Source organism: Phaenicophaeus curvirostris, chromosome 2, assembly GCF_032191515.1.
Source record: "Phaenicophaeus curvirostris isolate KB17595 chromosome 2, BPBGC_Pcur_1.0, whole genome shotgun sequence".
NCBI classification, from domain to species: domain Eukaryota; kingdom Metazoa; phylum Chordata; class Aves; order Cuculiformes; family Cuculidae; genus Phaenicophaeus; species Phaenicophaeus curvirostris.
In genome coordinates, this window is record NC_091393.1 from 50,475,882 (window position 1) to 50,491,097 (window position 15,216).

Here is a 15,216-nt window from a genome sequence, read left to right on the forward strand (position 1 = left end):
TATAAATACAATCCTTTTTATTATTTGCTGGCACATAACAGAGAAAAGGCTAAGCAGAGCTGTACCCATTTTCCTCTACTTGTCATAAGGAATAAAACTGTTGTCATAAATATTATGCTGTGTTAGCTGGTGACATTTTTTTAATAGCAAGTGATTAATATTGTTAGTAATATTGCAGGAACTTCTTTCTCTTGGTTCTATGTAAGTTTAATACTGGATTTGTGTTTGTATGTTCAACCTTCCGCAAAAGGTGACAAGGACTCAAGCAATTTGTTTGTTGTCAGAATCTGCTGCATTTGAAGACCAGAGATCTGGAAACTGTAACACTTCTCTCATTCAGCTCTACTCGCTAGCTACCTTGAGTCTGACAGTATGTGCCTTCTAAAATTGAAGAAATCTTTTTAGTATGACTACAGCCTGTTTCAGTATGGAGGCACATTTCACTGAATGCTATTGCAAAGCCCCCAAGGAACACAAAAATAATATAAACCAGAAGTTCTATCTTGCTGTTGAAGTAGTACCTTTGAACAGAACTTTGAAATAGATTTCTAGATTGACACCTGGATTAAAGTAAAGCTTTAAACCAAATGAGTTCATAAAATACATTAAATGTAATGAATTTCACTTTTTAATGAGTAGAAATCTGACAAACCCAGTCAAATCAAAGTAAATATTTAGTATTGCCCACAATACTCTATAGAGGAATTTAAAGCTGTAACTTGTGTGTCACAAATTTCTCAATTACAACCCTTTTCCCTTCATGCTCATTCTGTGCTCTGTAATGAGTCACTTACCCTTATATAATTCAAACATTTCAAGTATCTTACTATGATTATTTTTAAAGCGATTGCTGAAACAGAAGCAAATGTCTCCCAGCACTGTGTATTCCTATCAGGCTCTTATAATCAGGATGATCGCTTAATTAGCATGTTTGTTTCCACTAGGGTATACCAATTAAGAGATATAACCACATTCCTGTACATTCCGATTAATGTTTTTCTGCATTTAAAGTAAGATCACACATTTCAGCAGGTGTAGCTTTTAACACTAACAGAAGATTTTCCAAAGGATATTGAGCTATTTTGCCATCTGTTTCTTTATGCTGGTATTCTTAAATTACTAGAAACTAGGCATTAGGTGAGTTGTTTCAGAGCTGCCAGAATATTAACTTTCTTTCATAGTTTTCACAGATGCATCCCAGATATTTTAATAATAATGCAGCTGACATGAATAATGATATTTCAGAAATGTTAGTTCCACAGATGTGTCATCCCAACTTATTTTGCTTTTGTATGCATACTGTGCCTGGTAGTTATGGTAGCAATATTTTTCTGAAGAATTCCTATGTTGGGTCCTTTGTTTGTCTTTATTCTGGACATCAGAATCACAGAAGCACAGAATGGTCAGGGTTGGAAGGGGCTCTGGAGATTATCTGGTCCAACACCCTTGCTAAAGCAGGTTCACCTAAAGCAGTTTCATATAAAGCAGGTTGCATAGGATGGCGTCCCAGGGGATTTTGAATATCTCCAGAGAAGGAGATTCCACAGCCTCCCTGAGCAGTCTATTACACTCTGTCACCCTCACAGTAAAGAAGGTTTTCCTCATGTTCAGGTGGAACTGTGTTCTAGTTAGTACCCATTGTCCCTTGTCCTGTCACTAGGCACCACTGAGAAGAGTCTGACCCCATCCTCTTGACAACTGTCCTTTAGGCATTTGTAAGCATTGATAAAGTCCCCTCTCAGTCTTCTCTTCTCCAGGCTAAGTAGACCCAGCTCTCTCAGCGTCTCCTCAGAATGGAAATGCTCCTGTCCCGTGATTATCTTTGCAGCCCTCTGGTGGACTCTCTCCAGTAGTTCCTTGTCTGTCTTGGACGGGTGAGCCCAGAACTGGACACAATAATCCAGATGCACTCTCACTAGGGCAGAGTAGAGAGGGAGGATAACCTCCTTCAGCCTGCTAGGCACACTTTTCTTGATGCACCCCAGGATACTATTTGCCTTCTTAGCCATAAGGGCACATTGCTGGCTCATCATCAACTTATTGTCTCCTAGGACTGCCAGGTCCTCTACGCGGAGCTGCTTTCCAACAGGTCAACCCCTAGCCTTACTGCAGCATAAGGTTGCTCCTCCCGAGATGCAGAAAGCTACACCTTCCATTCTCTTCCTTTCCTTTCCTGAAATCTCAGATCTTCTTCTGCCTTTTCTGTTTTCAATGTTATAAATTATATTCCTGTTCATCACAATCTTGCTAAAAAAACAACAAGTAATGCAAGGTTTACATTTATTTCTAATTAATTTTGAATCAGGGGCAGAGACATCTAAAATTCATACACTATCATCGTTACTATTAAAAATTATTTTGTCACATTCTTATATCTCAATCTAAAATCCGTTTTGTTCTGTCACCATGGCTTTTTTTTGTAGAAGGACATAAAAATTTCAAAACATTAGGCTTTCCACACACTTGTTGAAGTGTTCTGATACCTAAGGTATTGACAAAAGTATTCATTACTGATGTCCAGCTGGTGTGAAATTTGCATGCACAGAAGTAACTTGATTTTATTTGAAAACTGCTTTTGCATATGTGTGCATATTTTCCCAGTGTAGACCTATAAAATATCTGTTTGATTTTCAACTAGACTTCTACTAATTGATCTGTGACACACATAATTAATTTATTTAGAATTATTAAGCCTAAAGAAAATTCTATTAAACACTCAATATTACAAGTCTCAAGCACAATTACTGCAGCATCTACATGTCTCACATGTCTCTCTATTCAGGTCTCAGCCTTAAACAATCACAGTATGTTATATAGTCTTATTTTTTAGTAATTGCAGTATTGCAACTGCTAGAAGGGCTCTCTTCAAAAATGAAAGCCCAGTTAGAGGACAGTTCTGTCCACTTTTCTATTTTTTTAATGGGTATGAAGCTGATTCAAAGATAGTGGCAATTTTCAGAAACTCCCAATTCCGTGATCTGATGTTTCAAGGAGAAATGTGTAATAGGGAATTGTGAAACAGAACTGAAGTTTGTCTATATTTGTAATGCTTAGAAAAGGAACAACGTAATATCATTATCTCTGTGGAAAAGAAAATAATGAGCTTTGAATACAATTCTGCAGATGTGCTAACACCAGAACAACAAATAAGATTTCATGTGAATCAGTTTCACAGTAAATTTATAATCAAAGAGATTTCTAAAAATGGGATTGTATCCTAACATACCCTTTCCCAATAGCTTTTAAGGAATTTCACTCTTTATATGAAGCACGTATATGTGCTAATGGCTATATAGTTACATTTCTTTACAGCCTGTCACTGTAAAACTCTGCTTTCACTTACTGTTTTGTCATACTGTAAGTATTAATTTTGGACTGGGAGAGTTCTAGAAGCAAAGGCTCACTGCTTGTTGGTAAGAATGCTAAACACAAGGCATACCTCCTGAGTACCTTATTGCATGTCTGACTTCTCCTAAAAAGGGAGGGATTTTCTCTCTGAAATATCCACTTGTGAATGGGCATTAAGAGTCCTGTCGAAAACAGGCAGGCTTATTCTATGAGGTTTCCGTTTTCATAAGGAGCTCAGTCTCAGGACTGAAAGGCCTGGATAAGACTTCACCTACAGATGTAGCTCAGTCTGTCTGCTGTCTACGTCTCAGTTCCTAACTTCATACCTAAAAGTTTTGGGGACTCCTTAAAGGAATTTGTGTATGTTGAAGATGTTTCACCTGTTACATTTAATCTAAACAGATTGATGGTTTAATGGTAACAGTGATTTGAATTGTTATTAATTTCCAAATTAAGATTCTTAAGTGTAGGTGTTTTCCAGTAAGCATTCACATGTACAGTAAGTGATTGAACCTCAGTCAATGGATTTAATGGAGATCTAGGGCTCAGCTCAGTTGCTTAAATATAGTCATCTAGTTCTGATAGAAGCAGCCCAGGGTATCCCAACAAGCATCTAAATCACACAACCACAGAGCTATGAAACTCTCTTCAATCCCGCGTCACCTCTGTAATCCCCATATCAAATACCATAGGGCATTTCAGCTGGCAGTCAAATGGTACCTCTGATCTTTACACGTGTCAAAACCTGAAAATTGACTCTGTTCATTCTAAAGCAGACACCCAGTAGCAGGCTTAGGCTTACTCTCATTCTTGGTTTCTTCAGGATACACTGCTATACAAATAATAATTCTGTTTTAAACAACAGGCATAGAATCCTTTATAATTATGCTTCATTCAATTGTAGTCATGTCAAACATAGGCAAAAAAATCTAGGATAGCAGACACTAAATGGGAATGAACCTGTTTAGATTTTCTAGGAAGAACGAATTCAACAGCATGAAAAAAAGAAATAAAAAACTCATAAAACATAATCCTTGCAAATGAAAAAAGATTGCAGGTTTACGAGTGATAATTGGTTTTCTGTCAAAATTCGGGAGATGTTTTCAAATGTAATCCATAATGAAAATGATACAGTAAGGTGGCATTTTGAGCTTTTTTATGAAATTCTGATGATTTCAAGGTGCATCCTATTTTGAAGTTCTCAGAAATCATACATCTTATGGGCTTCAAAATAAAAAACCCAAACCACACAGAAAAGGCACATTGGACCACAGAATGACCACTAGTATTAATTAATACCTAGGAAACAAACAGAAATATCTACTTCTCATTAATTAGATGAGGATCTGAGATCTTCAGCCTCAGTTTCTCATTAATCTGATTCCTCTCATAACAAAATTTTTGAGACGCTGAACTCACTCTGAACAGAAATTACGCATGGAATGTAAGACAACTTTTCCAGCTAAAGACTGAAACTGAAAGACTTTGGTAAAAAGACTGAAATTGTTCAACCTTCTTTAACCAACAATGGTCTGACTTTGTTCTCATAAGAAGCACTGGTCTCTTCACTGTTGTCAGCAATTTCAGATGTTTAAAGGTAAGCAAAGATCAGAAAATATAGAAGAATGTAAGTATTCCAGAACAGGGTTTCTCCAAAGATTTCTGTATTTTTACTAACTTGAATAAGGATTACCTTTCTGATAGACAACAAAGGCTATACTAGGGCATGGGATTATATTGTTTTGAAGAGTCATTTCTATTTTTCAGCATGAAGTCACAGACAATGTTTCAGTATGGATTGGTAACGTGAAAGTAAATATTCCGAGGATGTGAGGATGACCTATCTCTGTAATTACCACTTCTAAGAATGGAAAGATACTGTCACAGTGTGAATCAAATCCTGATCATATTCAATAAGCAATAAAACAGTGTGTAAAGCTGTTGATCTAAAATACCAGCAATACTAAAATTATCCCCTAACTCTAGGGATTTTGAACAAGGTTTTGGAAGATGAAAATGACACCAAGATGAGTGTTGCAGTTGTCACACAAGAAGGATGGGATGTTATCCATAGAAGAAATGGGCCTGTACGAATCTCATGAGGTTCAACAAGAAAAAGTGCAAGAACCTACACCTGGGTTGGGGCAATCCTTGATTTTAGTACAGGGTGGGGGATGATGTGATTGAGAGCAGCCCTGCAGAGAAGGATTTGGGGGTGCTGATTGATGACAACCATGGCATGAACTGGTAATGCACGCTTACAGCCCTGAAGGCCAACCACACCCTGGGCTGCACCAAAAGAAGCGTGGCCAGCAGGGCGAGGGAGGTGATTCTGCCCCTCTGTTCCTCTCTTGTGAGACCTCATCTGCAGTATTGTGCCCCCAGTTCTGGAATCCTCAACATAAGAAGGATATGGAACTGTTGAATCAGGCCCAGAGGAGGGCTACGAGGATGATCAGAGGGCTGGAGCACCTCTGCTATGAGGACAGCCTGAAAGAGTTGGGGTTGTTCGGCCTGGAGAAAAGAGGGCTGTGGGGAGACCTTATACAGGTCTTCCACTACCTGAAGGGGGTGTGCTAGAAAGCTGAGGAGGGACTTTTTACAAGGTCATGTAGTGACAGGATGAGGGGAAAAGGCTTTAAATTGGAAGGGGGAAGATTTAGATTAGACATAAGGAAGAATTTCTTCACTGTGAGGGTGGTGAGGCACTGGAACAGGTTGCCTGGGGAAGTTGTGGATGCCTCCTCCCTCAAATTGTTCAAAGCCAGGTTGGATGGAGCCTTGAACAGCCTGATCTAGTGAGAAGTATCCATGCCTCTGGCAGTGGGGTTGGAACTATATGATCTGTGATGTCCCTTCCAACCTAAACCATTTTATGATTCTATGATTCTACGAAAATATCTATTTAATTATGAGGAGTGTTCAAGAGGGGTTTTTTGTCACCTTATACTACTTTTGGGTTTTGGTGTTTTTGGTTTAAACTTAGTTGGGTTAGGATTTGGATTATGTGAGAGGAAAGTCAGTGATGCGTCTGGCTTAAAGCTGAAAAAGGGGCTATGAAAAGAAAGATTGACGTGTAGAGAACTTTGCTGTGAGACACTTTGCCTGGGTACATTGTCTAAGGCTCAGTCCATGTTTAGGTTTATGATTTACATTGAGGATGGGGTTTCATTTAGAACTAGATTTGACAGAGAAAGACAGCCAGCAAGCGCATCTAGAGTGGTGCTGGAAAAGGAGAATTTCATCTAGCCCTTTTAAAGCAATTCTTAGTGCCATAGATATATGGTTTTGTCTTACCTCTTTAACATAAACTCATAAAAAGTAGGTATTTTTACACTCTTGCTATCCCAAAACATCCATCCATTATTCATCTTCTTGCTTAATTCTGTCTGATGTTTTTCAGTGTTTAGAACTGCTTGTTGGTTTTAAAAATTTGTTGTCATTAGCTCCAACATTTACATCTGAGCTGTAGGAGTTTACCTTAAAAAATGTTTTGATTTGATTTTCTAGGTAACTTTGTTTTCTGTCATTTTAACAAGGATGGAAATACATAAATATCTGCCCAGATGCAAGATTTCAGCATTTCAAACAAATGATGATGAGCAAGAAATGCAATAAAAGTAGACGGAACTGTACCAAGAATAACATTATTCATAGTAAAAAGATTCCTATTTAGAATCTATCTATAGCTATCATTCCTACATCAGCTGTTACGTATTTTGCTTTGTTTCTCATCTGAATTGGGCTGGTTTCAGCTTCTAGGCATTGACTCTGGATACAGCAAAATCAAATGCTTTCAACTACTAAATTAAGAAACCTGTTATTCCTTGCTATTTGCTTCCCATGGAAATATGGCTACACTGTCATTAGCTCACATCTCTGTCTTGTTCTTACAAGCACTTCAGACTCCTTTTCAAAAGCTTTAAGAATTCTATCATTCACATAGGTTTTATTAACACTTTGATGAATTCTGTCCAGACTTTTACACTTTGCACCATCATTTTAAAAGCGGGAGCATAAGAATTGTAAATGGCATTTCAGTCTCTAAATTTTATAACATATGAGAGGAATCTGATGTTTTTTCCTATTGGTCTTTTTGCCACCACACCTCACTGACAAGAGACACTAAGTTGTTTACCCACTATGGCTCTTGCATCCTCTCTGGAATCTTGGTTTTCATTTTACAGTCCTTTCTTCTGTATAATTGCCTGCACTGCTTGCTAGAAGACATTTGACTTCTTATTTGACTTTGTTGAATCTGGTTGTTTGCAAGTGGGCCCGTCTTACTCAGAAATCCTACATCAACCCCTCTTCTATTTTTTCATCTTTATTACTCATTGCTTCAATCTGTGCATCATCCATAGGTTTTATCCATGTTTTTTGCTTATTTCTGGACCATTGCTAAGAATGCTGCACAAAAGCTTGTACCTCAGATAAAGTAATCCCTATAGAGCTCCACTAGAAATATAAATTCAGTGTTCATTCCCAGTTGACAGGTACTCCCTCGAAATCCACCTTTTTTATGTGATATGTTCATACTGTGTAATATCAATTAGAGTTCTGAGCCACACTATGTCATATGCCTGTCATGGTCTGAATATATTACGTCTGCATATTTACCTTTTCAGACAAATTGGTTATCTAATCAAACATTAGTATCAGGCTTATTGACTAGATCTAATTTACGTAGAACCATTTTGGTTGACATTAATTGTATTCCTATCACTGAATTTCTTATCAATGAACTTTGCACCAGCATTTCCATTATTGCTTAGGACTGATACAAGGCTCGCCAGCAACTGAATATGGCAGATTAATATTTCTTCAAGCTGCTGGAACTTTCTTGCTTGGAGTTTTATTAAAATTAACATCAGAGGAATAGACAGTTCCACAGCCAATTTTTAAGGACTCCTGAATATTATCTTAATTGAATATATTTATTCATGACAGATGATGCTTGAAGTACAGCATTTTGTACTGCTGTGATTTTCCACCAGTTTGATATCCTGAAATGTAAAATATACTGCACACATATTCTGAGGAATTAAGTCACTGTCTTGTAGGGAGACAAGATACAGGCATCAGGTCCTCTCAGCAGGAGACAAGCTCTGTTGCAGCCACAAAGATGAGAATTTAACTTGTACAACAGCAGTTTTAAGTTACACTGGAAGAATCTGGAAACAACAGGAAATCTCCATTTTTCAACAGCAACTTGTTTCAGTATTGCAATTTTGCTGAGTTTCTAACCATAAACTTACTCCCTTTCCTCATTTTTCTAATTGTGAATTGAAAATAGACTGTGAAATCTTTCTTATTCTCTACAGAGTGAGTTTATACTCATTTCACTTCTTCCTTGGTTAGTATATGTATTGAATTTTGTCAGATCTAGCTTGCAATGAATACTGCTCTTAGGCAGTTTTCTCAACCACAGAACTATTCTAGTATTCTTATGTTCTGATATCAGTTTTCAGAATTTCATGTTTCCTAATTATGATTACATTGGCTATTATCTGTTCTCCTCTATTTCTCTCATACCTATGAGACATATGTATATATCAAATCATTTTTATGTACACATCATACTTTACGTATGCTATATAATATGAAAATAATGTATAATAGAAATATAAAATAAATAATATAAGTAATAATATAAAAATGTATATAACATCTTTTTTTTTTTGTAGTTCTGTCATCTGTGTCATCTTATTCACCTAGTGAACTTCAATGAAAAATCGTTCTTTGTGATTACGGAACAATTATTTTCTGTCTGCTAATTTATCCTTGTAAAAATTCCCTATTTTCATTCATAATCTATGATCTTCTAATTATTTACAGACAGTGCTTATCATGCTTTTCTTCTTCTTTAAAAATTAATCTGTTTACAGTACCTGTCAGAGGGTCTTAAATACTGAAATATGTTCATATCAAAACACTGGCATTACTAATAGTACAAGCTATTAACTTTTTTCCTCTGGGGTACAGTTCCCAACATCACCTAAAGATGATGCATCTGATGGAATCCCAAAAAAAGTATTTTAACAGTTACAGTGAGGTAAAGATGTTTTTTCTTGCTTTTGTAAGTCTATGTGCAGAGTGATAAATAAGTTAGTAGACAGTTGGTTTGGACTGACAATCCCAAGCAATAAAGATCTTATTTAAGCTTTGTGACACGACTCAGGACCTGATAAGCTGTTTGCACTCTGGCTTCTCCGTTACATAATGCAGACCTAAATGAAAAGGCTCAATTGCTCCCAGCTTTGCGAAAAATCCAAATGCTTAAATATTTTTCCAAGCGTTAGTAAATTTGAGGAGAGAAAAAAAAAAGGAAAACAGAAAAGAATGGCAATGATTATAATATCTGGATTTATGAATAAAGTTTTTTGGTTTGGGAAAACTAAGTAATTTTACCCTTTTTGTCACTGTATTGTCAACTGAGAAAACATGGACTGCCCTCTAAGGCACATTTGAGAGCCTGATCTGAGATACACAATCTAAAGATGTAAACGGTTTTAGTTTTTGAGAGGTACTGCACATGTGCTGTTGAGTTATTGGTTTACATGTTTTTTAAATAGTAAATTTCTTTTACATAGGTTTGGGCAGATATATTTAGAATAGAATATATAACCTTCATGGCTATTTAAGAAAAAGTAATCAAGCTGTAACATTTAGATCATTTTCTGTACTAAATGGATGTATCAGTAGATAAAGCTTCAATTACAGTCATAGAATTGTAATTTTAATTGGAAAATTGCATAGGCAGTGTTCACTATGACCAGAAAAAATTGGACTAATGAAAGCAACAACTAAGTAATTTTCAAAATTGTGAATATGTATTAATTAAGGCAAGAAAGCATCTTTTTCATTATCGTTGTTAAAATGTCTTTCAGGGGTTACTTTAGCACAAGTACCTTTAGATGTTGAGGAAGTATAACCTAGAGGAAGGAAGGAAGGTGAGAGGCAAATATTCTGGGTTATATCTACCTTTTATTAGACATAGGAATTTAAAGGAATATCAAATAGTGAGCATCAAAATACTTTGCAAATTTAGAAGAGCAATAATGATCAATTTGGCATCATAGAGGTAAAATATGGTTTAGACTTGCCAAAAATGCCTTAGGATTTTGTAAACCAAATCCTATAAAAATTTATGCCCCTAGACAGTTTTGAACAATATCCTGCATAGTAGGTAGTGTTATGTCTTTAGATTACACTGAATTTTTAGAAAAAGTGACTAGTAGTCAAACAAACAAGATCTTTTATGGGGTATGGATTGGTTACCGATGCTAATAGTTTTACCATAGCCCTCTTGTTATTTACAGTACCAACTACATTAAGACTGCAGCCTTCAAGAAATCACTTCTGTAGTTTTAGCAATGTCATTAACATTTGAAGCATAGGAAACTGTAAACATTGGCAACATGATTTGAAATTGTGAAAGAAACAAGTGAATCTCGTTGCCTTGTTAAACATAATCCCACAGCACAAATTAGGGTGGTTTTGATGATAGCTGTACACGTGCATTCCAAATTGTATAATATTGATATAACTCAAATCAGACTCCAAAACTTGGAGTCTGGCAGCATAGATGAAAATAAGCTGACATTTAGAGATGTATGGTATTTCCATTTGGAAGCCTTTAGGTCTTGTGCATATTTTAATTTAGGAAAAAATCTAAAGTAAAAACAGAGCATGAATTGAATATTGCAAATGCATTTTAAAACTGTGAAACCTGGTGAGAATTTCTGTCTACCAAGGAGAGAGGTCCAAATGAATAATTAATAGTATCTCCTTCTTGATACCATATTAGCTTTATAGTCAATGCTATAAAGTCAGTTGGCATGTCAGCCTCTGACTTTCTCCACCTGCCCACATGATCCACAGTGCATGTAACTACTTTGTGTAGCTCACCACTGTAATCAACAAGTGTTACAGACCTTTGTGTATCTGCTTTTTAGGGTGCAAAGAATGCCAGCAACATAGTTCTTGCAAGTCAGGTGTTTAATACTGGAAAGTTCCCGGGAAAGAGCCCATATTTTAATATACAAACACTGGTATCAGGAGATACAGAATGGTAAATGACATATTTTCCATGTTAAAAATGTAAAGAATGTATTCCTTCTGTTTTTGTAGCAAGAGAAGGAAATTTTCAACTTCTTCAACTGTGTCTGAAAGCAGCTCCTTTCTGCATGCTTCTCATTCTAGTTCTGGAATGGTTTATGACAACAAACATAATGAACCTTGTAAGCTTATAATTTCTTTTTTTATCATTCTTTTTTGCTATATCCTAAAGTGCATGAAGTTCTTCTTCAAAGTATAGTATTTGCACTTTTTCATTTCCTTATCGACTTCTCAGCCTAACAGTTCTTCCTCTGTTCCCTGTAATATGCTAGAATTTCTCTCAGTAGGGCTTTGTCATAAGAACTCTTCTTCTACTTACTGTGTAAACTTGAAGCAAAGAACTGTAGGAAAAGAAAGTATTGTTTATGGTTGAGACAGCTAGAACTGCCTAGGGGAAATGGATTTATCCCTATATCCATGAGAATACCTTAACGCAGTGTTAAGTAAGTCACCTAGAACCTGATTTTCAAATGTTATTTTTAGTGTCCACAAAGATTTTATATCTGATTCTCAGAAATACTATATTTCTACACCTGTTATTGAATTGCACACAGGTTGTGATTTAGATAAATAATGATCTGATACAATAATTTGTCTAACAAATCAGGCCATCTTCAGCTGGGCATACAAAATGACTGTAATCTTTTGAAAAAAGTAGACATGAATCTTACCTCCCTGACTATTAGATGGGAATAATAACATTTTGTATCACAAAAATACCAAGAGGATTAATGAATTATTCCTTTGGCACATTCAAATATTATAGCAGTAGGTGTCATAGAAAAACTCAGGAGAATATTAATATTCTGTATCCAGAAGCTCAATTAAATGCTATGCAGTAAACAAAGCTGGCAACAAACCCTGAACAAAGGGAGCAGAATGAAACACTGAACTGTTTCTCATTTACTGAGCATAACCCTTCCCAAGCAATGAACAACACTAGGAGTCGATTGGGAATAGTATAGTGCTTAATGAAGGGATGATGTATATCCTAAATGAAGTCTTATTAGTATTAATTCTAGTATTTACAAATTTTAGAGCTCTTGGCTTTAACCCTAATATTCTTTAATATATGTATGGATGCATTCTATTAAAGGTAATCTTAAAAGCTTCATGCAGTGGGGTCCTGCTGTACAAGACTATACAAAAACATTGAAAGACAATGACTGTCCTTAAATAGTTTTCTGTATAAATAGGTGCAGGCTTCTGAGAGCGCATTATATGTTTTGTGTTGTTTGGAATAAGAACAATGAGGCTTTTTCTCCTGCTAACCCTTTCAAAGTGGCACGGAGATGAGGGCAGCCAAGTGTCTCCACCAAAACAGCTATCTAAAGAAGTGGCTTACATAGGGTTCTCAGCTAGAGGTCACGGAGTTACAGCCACCCTGCCCTTCTCATGTTAATGAAAGGGAAATGTGTCTCCTCTAAATCTTAGATAGACAGGGCAGACTCCTGGCAAAGGGAGAGAAGGTTCTGAGATGGAAAAGATTGTGACTTCCTGAGCTGTAAACAATTGAATCACAGATGTTTTACTGTAGACATCTGAACACTGCTGGAGAAAATATTTTCCATAGGATTTGGAAATCTCCACCTTACCTTTATAGGCAGCCCCTAGCCCAGTGTTTTGTGCACACTGACTGAGCAGTCTTATTGTTGCTGATGGATTTTCAAATTGATATTGTCTTTCCAATTCACATTCACCTCACTACATATCTTCTATTCATCCATCTATCATATTTCTAGAAAGCTGATCACTGTAGCCTGTCAAGGCCTTACATGAATCACCTGAGGCATAATGATATTTCAGATACCTATGCAAAAGATTATTCTGTTTGCCAATCCCTATAATCTAGTAACTCTCAGAACAACAAAAACTGTAATCCCTTCCTTTCTCTTGGCACAATTCTCTATGCAATCTATTCATTCATTCTGATATATTTGTTTATTTTAACCTTCCTGTTTTCTTCACTGAAAGCAAAAACCACATTGCAGCTGAAAAAGAGAAAATAGATATTACAACAGTCCTAATGAAATACAAAGCAAGGAATCTGATCCCTGTGAAAACAACACCTGTTGCAACACTGCACTGTAGAGCAGTATATAGGACAGAGCATCTTGACTGAATTTATTTAATTAAGCTTAACATATGGTTTTGGGGAAAAAAAAATCCAGCACTTCTATTCCAAACTTTGAGTTTCTAATATTTTCCTTTAAGAGTGGATTAAAATGTCAATAAAAAGCATGCAATATTCTTGCAATATTTGTGGTAAATCATTATAAATTCAGTTTCAAGAAGAAAACATTAAAGATACATGAAAAAAACTCTATTCATTACTTGAATCTTTTACAGTAGAATTACCTAAAAGGTGGAATACACTATTTCCTGAAGCAAAAGAATTTTCCAAAGTGTTTTTTTCTGTTTATGATTTTTTTTTAAATTAAATCACAGCCATTTGAAAAAATGACTATATAAGAAAAAACTTTTACTTTGTGCTTTATTAGTTCCTTTTTATGAAGTAAATGTTATATTTGAATATGGATATTTCTCTTACAATGTGATTACTTTATTTTGGAGAAAAGAGTACTTTGGCACAGTGATTGACTTTGCATATCTTCAGCAGAAATTTTACAACGAATTGTTCCTCTTATAACTTTCATTTAGTGCATATTTTAAATTATTTTCCTGAGCCTGTGCCAAATTAAAAGTATTTTCTACTATAATCAGATTTAATAAACATTTAAAAAAAAAACAATGCACTTCTTAGAAAGACGGACAAAGACCTATGTGTGTGAAAGAAAGCCTCTAGGCTTTCACATTTTCATTCAAAATTCTGCCATGTTCTCTTATCCTAATAAAGGGAGCACATCTGAAAATTTAAATAAGCTACAGCAGTGATACAGTACTAGTTGCTCTAGTCATCATAAAATATAATCACTCATTAATAGTCACATAACTTTGAGAAAAATGATAGCAATACAGAAAGCAAAAGAAGAGAAAACACCATACATTTACTTTGTTATTTGCACTGCTAGATTTACTGACATATATGGACTAACAAGAAGTGATTAAAATGACACAGATATCCTGAAACTAATTGTTTGGTCAGAAAAAGAAAAACCAAAAGTCACATTAATTTTTAACTGCTTCAAGGCAAGTTTGCAACAAAAAGTGGTTAATTCTCTTGGCATCAAATCACAGTTCCGTAATCTAACAAGAGTACTTGAAAAAAACACTAAAAAAATTATTTTTCATCACAGATAGAAAACCCCAATTTGATATATATTTTCTGTTGCAATTAGAGGTAAAATCATTCCTACGTTTTATGTATAACAGGTTCTCTCTCAAGAGAGGAAGATGTTGCTTACTTGGGTCTTAGGAGTAAGTTAATAAGCCATTACCTAATTTCAACTGCTATGGCAACAATATCATCACGGCTCTTCTACAAGGCCCTGCACAAAAATACCGAGACTAACGCTATAGCTTGGGAACCAAGAGTGAGAAGGGGTATACAAAAAGGTGGTTGTAGAAAGTGTTCTAACTTGTCACAGTGAGACAGGGCTCAACTCCATTGCTTCACTCAGTATGATTGGACACATGTTCAAAGAAGATATTTTCTGAGGAGGTTGTAGAGAGGAGGGTGCTGGCCTCTTCTCCCAAGTGACAGGGGACAGGACAAGAGGGAATGGCCTCAAGCTCCGCCAGGGGAGGTTTAGGCTAGACGTTAGGAAAAAATTCTTTACAGAAAGG